The sequence below is a fragment of the Aptenodytes patagonicus genome, chromosome 25 (assembly GCF_965638725.1).
Source record: "Aptenodytes patagonicus chromosome 25, bAptPat1.pri.cur, whole genome shotgun sequence".
Lineage (NCBI taxonomy): Eukaryota > Metazoa > Chordata > Aves > Sphenisciformes > Spheniscidae > Aptenodytes > Aptenodytes patagonicus.
In genome coordinates this window covers 28,961-35,539 of record NC_134973.1, presented here as the reverse complement: position 1 = coordinate 35,539, position 6,579 = coordinate 28,961, and positions in this window count along the sequence as shown.

Sequence of the window (6,579 nt, the reverse complement as noted above, 5' to 3'; positions counted from 1 at the left end):
TTTTGGGGCTGCTGTGCCAGCCCAGACAGTACTGAAGGATTGGTTTGTACCTGGGATCTATACCATAGCCAAATGCAACCATGGCTGGCACAACCCCCAAAATACTAAACATTCGGACTCTCTGGGGGGGTAGATTCAGGGCAATTGTACTTTTCCAGCATATTCAGACTGATTTTGCTGAAATACCAAAAGCTGGCAGATATTGCTACTTGATGGTAGTAGTTGACCAACTTTCAGATTGGCCCAAGGTAACCCAACAGCGAAAGCCAATTCTGCAGCTGTACTTAAGTTCTTATTAAAGGAAGTCATTCCTCACTTTGGAATACCTGAAAGGATCAATTCACATCAAGGAAGTCATCTCACCTCAAAAATTAAGTCACCAGCTGTACAAAACTTACGGAATTCAGCAAGATTTGCATAGTCCATATCATTCCCAGTCAGCAGGGAAAGTAGAAAGGATGAAATTAAGTCTAAAAACTCTAATTGCAAAAATGTGCTCTGAAACTAACTTAAAATGGCCAGATGCATTACCGTCAACCTTAATGAACATTCGACAGAGACCACAACAAACAACAGAAGTGTCTCCATGTAAAAAAAAATATTCGGAAGGCAGATGCAACTCCCCAGAACTTCTGTACCCAACCATGTGAGTCTGTTGGCCGGAGATGAAAAACGTAACACAGTATATCCCACAGATTCAAAATTTATTAAGACAAAATCAAGGCCTGCTACAGCTAACACAAAAAGTACATTTATAACGGTCTTTACACCCCTTTAGTCCAGGTGGTTATGTTTGGGTAAAAGTACATATGGAAAGGTTAATTTATCTCCTCGGTGGGAAGGACTATTTCTGGTATTATGAACCTCTTTCTCAGCAGTAAAGGTGGAAGGAAAATAGACATCGATCCATTACTCCCACCTAAAAGATGCAGCTGGTCTGGAAGTGGAACCAGGAAACCCTCCTGCCACCAAGGGAAGGGAATATCCGCCACTACAGAGGCTGATTTACCTGCAGCTGGGAACTTACACAGAGCCATTGGATTGATCTCATGTAAGAATCTGACAACAGGAAAGTGGAAAGTAATCTGATGCTTATGAATTGCATACGGACTGAACTGTACCCTTACTTAGAATTAGGGTGCAACCAAGGCATAGTTATTTTTTTATATTTGTGTCTGTTTTTCCTGCTAGTAGTGGTTTGGAAGCCTAGATTTTAATATGACAGCATTTCTGTGGTGGAAAATTGATTATACATATTAATTCCATTATTCAGCCGTAGCAACAGTCCAAACTATAGCAGCAGCAAATAAGCCCGACTGTTGGATGTGCACCAAAAGCCTATCCTCTACCAGAAATCAACTCTGCTGGGTTTCTGTCCCATTGAGTTCTCCAGGGTGCAGGCAGGGGCAATCTACGTTATGGATTTTTCACTAAAGAAAGGAAGGATACCACCCTTCTGCCAAGAAGGGTTTGCCACTAGTCTGAAAGGAGACCCCTGGGTATGCTTGGAGAGCAAACCTTTTGACAAGCTTACTCACTCTGTATGGGCTGGGAACTAACGGCAAATGCCAATATATCTTTAGAATTAATAGAATTAATGGAAATGGACAATTCAGATCTTGGGACCATATAGATGAAAAGGGGAGTCCTGGAATGCTCCATAGATCTGTTCCTATGCCTAAAGGCAATCAGTATTCCTCCATAGATACTTCCAAATCCTTACTATTTACTACAGCCACTAAGTGTGAAATGGAGCCTCCCCAGAAGCCCTTACATAAAACTTGTTATAATAAGATACCACATTGTAGATTTGTTCCTGGATGGAGTTTATCAGGCCCTGCAGATTCCAAGACAGTGTGGATATTTGCAGATTTGCAGAACTTGGTATTCTTTAGGGAATCATAAGCAAACCAAAGATAATTGTAAAATTTCGGTTTCCACTACAGACCTCTGGGATCCTGATTGCTCTGAGTAATTTAATCTGGGTCCAAGCTTTACCAGTTTACCTAAGCAACCAGATCCAGCATTTGCTAAACCTTTTTCAGGGAATAGTTTACATGACTCAGATATATTTGAGGATTATACTACCCTATTTACACAACTACCAAGGCAATACTGGGTATGTGGAGAAAGGGCATTTGAGTATTTACCCTTAAACTGGGACGGGAAGTGTACTTTAGGTTCATTAATACCATCTGCAGAGCTTAGAGCCAGTATCTCTTCTGCCTTTGCTGCTCGTAACTATTGGTATATCTGAGAAAAGCATTACAACCCTCTGATGGAAGGAGGCACTAAGTTCCACCAGTTTATGAGAACTTTTATCCCATGGTTAGAGGTTGCTGAACTAGAAAGAGCTATTGTAAATGTATCAGCGGAATTAGAAAAAGTTAGTAATGCAATGCTAGATAGTATAATAGCCTTACAGGAAGAGATCAAATCATTGTCTCAAATGGTAACACAGAATTCATTAGCCTTACATTATTTTATTTTCAGGAAAAACATGCAAAAGAGACTTTTTCTTTTTTTAAAAATAATTGAAAAGTAATCTTACCTACAGATTCCCTTTTTACAGCTATTGCACAGTGGGGTTTTTTGCTGCTCTTCAGACATTTCACTTGGTCGGTTTCATTTTATTTCATAATGCAGACGGAGACTGAGGTTTTCAAAATCCTTCAGGAGATCTTTGTGGATTTGACAATTTCTTGATCTTTATTTTACAATTGGATGGTGAACAAAGCATATTTTGTCCCTGCAAACCTGTGTGCTGTGAGAGTATCCAAGATGACAGAAGGAAATTGCCTTTTATAGAACATTTGAACGTATTTAAAATTGGTAACCACAATTAAGAACAGAATTGGCAAAAATGAATCATTTATATGGCCTAAAAATAATACATTTTGTTTCTTTTATTTTTAAGGGAGACAACTGGCAGCAAGCATGGATAGTAAACTAAGAGATGTGCTATCTTGCAGTTCCTAAGTCTCACTCAATTATCTCACTGCAGTCAGCAGAAAAATCTACCATTGCCTTAAGTAAAATCAGGATGGCAAACTTTCTGAATACAAAAACCAGTTTAACCCCTAATAGTACCAGGATTGTTTTCTTTAAGGCAAGTCACACACGCTCAGTTTCTACATTGGCAATTACTGGGGTTTGTGAGTTTTAAAAACTTAAAAGTGAGACGAATCATAAGGAGATATCAAATGTCTTGACTTAGCCAGAGTATTTGGCTTTATTACACTTAAGGGATGCTGACGGGAGCTCAACTGCAACACCATTGTTGGTAAAAATATCCTTGATGGAGTATTAAGTTTAAATAGCTCCAAATAAAAATTATTTTTTTTTAATTTAGTTTGGGCTGGGAGCACAAACTGTCAGGAAAACACGTAGATGGAGGAGGAAAAAAGAGATTGAGCATAAAATGTCACACTGGGCCAAAGAGGTAAAGACTGTAGAGGTGGGAAAAAGGTTGAATATGCTGCTTTCCAGCATTAATTGTATTAATAAATATCTAGTGAGAATACATAAAAAGTAGTAGCCCAAATAATATTTACTTTAACACCCATTTTGTTTTGTTGTTTGGCTTTTATTATCCTGATGGCATTACATTAGTAATATACATAAAAATGCAACCACTGCTTCCTAAATTGACACTTTAGTTACTAAATGAGGAGAAAACATCTTAACATAAATTAAAAAACACTAGTCATTTCAGATGCTTTTATAAAGCACATGAGATTTTATTTTCATTAGCATTGAGATGCACTTTGAAATGACTGACTAGCAAATAAGCACACTAAGATAATTCAAGTTTATATTGTTGAGTTAACAAAACTAACAAAACATTACCAAGTTTTTCCATTATTACTAATTTTTTTTATTGCAGGAGAAAATTGTTAGGGTTATGCAGCTTTAGGTATTATGGAAATTTTCTTTATCTGTTTAATGTCCTTTTATGACTTGCTGAAGTCATAAAATATGGCTTGTTGAGCAGCTTGTGATGAAGGCAAATGTGTCTTTTCAGTGGTTTCACCTTTACAGTTGTTTGGTTCCTCCTTGTCTTTGCCTGACCGTGTGTGCCCACAGCTCCATTCCTGCAGGTTCCTCTCGGAGGATTTGGGCATCATGATGCAGATTTTACAGCCTGTTTCTGAGTGTAGAAGTCACAGTCACGACCTGCGAGGGTGACCCAACCTGTGGCTGTGTAAAGATCATGACTGTGGGGTTCTCAGGATTCCGCAATACGCAAGGACATGGAGGTCTGGGTTTCTGAGAATTTTTTTTTTTATAAATTACTACAAAACTGGACCATCAGAGCTCTAGGACCGTGACCTGTTTTGCTGCCTGTCCAAGTGAGGTGAGGAGGGAGAAGTCCTTTCCCGACCGCGCTCTCCCTGTTCTGCCAAACACACAGTCCACAGGATGGGAGGGCATGATGCTCCTGCGCTGCATGTCAGGCAAATGGGAATGATGGTTAAAGCTGCCCAGTACTGTTTCCTGATTTGGTGTGTGGGGGCCATCCATTTACCAAGTGCCTAGAGCCATTCAGAGGAGCCTGAGGTATCCAAGGAATCTTCTCAGCACTGGCAAATATGACATGGGAACTACGAGGAAAAAAAATCACGCTCCTCCAAACTGGTGATATAGGGTACTTCCAGCATCAAATGTGGCTCCAGCATCCTCTCTCCTGGCCACAGTGTTCCACCCACCGCAAGATATGGGTGTCTCCTGGGTGTCCCTGATCAAGCAATGCCTGAGCCTCCAGCAGTACCTTCTCCTGAGGTAGCAGTACAACAGGGCTGAGGAGAGTCATGCCCTGAGCTATCCTGTGCTATCAAAGGAGCACGAGAGGCCCCTGTGCACCGCCCATGTAGGAAAGAGGAATCCAAACTGGGAGGATGCACCAGTTGTTCTGCTCCCCTCAGCTCCCCCTATGCCATGCCCTTCTGCCTCAGGCAGTCTGAGACTTCCTAACTCAATATGAATCAATAAAAACACAGTTGTCATTATCACTCCCAGGAGCAACTCAACCCAGCATAGGAGGTGGCTGCGAGGGTGTCTTAGGGGAAAAAAATACTTCAAGGGGCACTGGTCAGGGGCTGTGTTTCTCCCTCATTCACTTTCCCTGGCCAGGTGTGTCCTGAGCACTTCCCATGCCCTGACCCTGCTCCTCTCCCACCTCACCCACAGCAACCCTGGGGACCACCCTCCCAGTGCCTGGCAGTGCTGAGCAAGGAACTCCACGGCTGTGCTAAGGTCCTGCTGTGGGGCTGGGATGTCCAAGGAGACAGCCCCAAAGCCCTCAGGAAACAGCGCTGAGGGTGGAAAGACGTGAAATGAATGATCCTCTCCAACCTTTTCCCTTCCTCTCTGCACAGTCTCATGTTGCCCGATTCTCTCACAGTTATGAATTTCCTTGTCTTTTTTTAGCTTCTCAGTTTTTCCTCTGCAGTTTGACACACATTGTGGTTTAAAGCATCCTCTTAGATAGTCCCCACTGTACCCCCTTCCCATTGCAAAGGAAGAAATTGGCCTGGGGTATGGGAAGTGTGTGTGTGGGTCCTTTCCTCCTAAAGCAAGTGTTTCGGAGAGCTCAGGCTCCACACCCTGTGCCCACCCTTCTCTTCGGAGGGAGAAGTGCTGCTGCTGTTAAGTGGTTCACACAAAGGGCTGTTGTAGTGAGTGGGGTGGATTTTCTCAGCACATCTTATCTCTCCTGAGTGCAGAAGGATTTCTGTCTGTGATACCTGAACTAGGTCTTCCTGGGAATGTTTGGGCATGTGCTTCTGAGGTCACTGAGGCACTTGGCTTTTGTATGAGCTTGCAAGGTCACCACTGCCTGGCTACCTGACTGGCCAGGAGCAGGCACGTCTTGCGCATGTGCATGTGTATGGGACACTCCTTGGGTGAAGAATAAATGTCAGCTTTTGCAGACGCCATTCACACATAGTTGGAGCATCTGTCGCAGCTGCGCTCTGCTCTTTAGGAGAGAGCAAGCAGATACAGACTTCCAGAGGTGCTCATCACACCAGGGAAGCTTCTAGGGCCGAGTTGGCCTATGAGAAAGTGAGTGGCCTGGACAAACCAACCTGCAACGCTTTACCCCTATATAAAAGCCTGAACAGACAAAGCTCTGGAGACATGTTCAGAAGACATGAATTAGGCTTTTTTTTTTTTCGCTCATGGATATGCCTTGACAAAACACAGTTGCTTTGCAGTCACCTGAAATCAAGCACAACCTTTGAAGTGTATAGGTTAGACCAAACTTCCAGAGCAAGTATTAGGTTGCAGTAAACTGTGAATAAGTGAGGTGGTGCCATTCTCATAGCACGCAGTTACTGAAGGTCCAACTAGTTCATGTTGTTTTCAGCTGTTGCAAGAGGCTGCAGTTCTGAAAACAAATCGTATTTGGTATTTGGACCAAGGCCACCGGAGCAACCACATCCACTGGGGCTGCAAGCAAAAAATAAATATATTGCGTGACTGTAAGGGATGAGGCCCAAGTGACTGTGCTGTAAGCACAGACAATGCCCCAAGAGAAAGCTCCAGAAGCCAGCCATGGGGAGGGGCCCAGTGTCA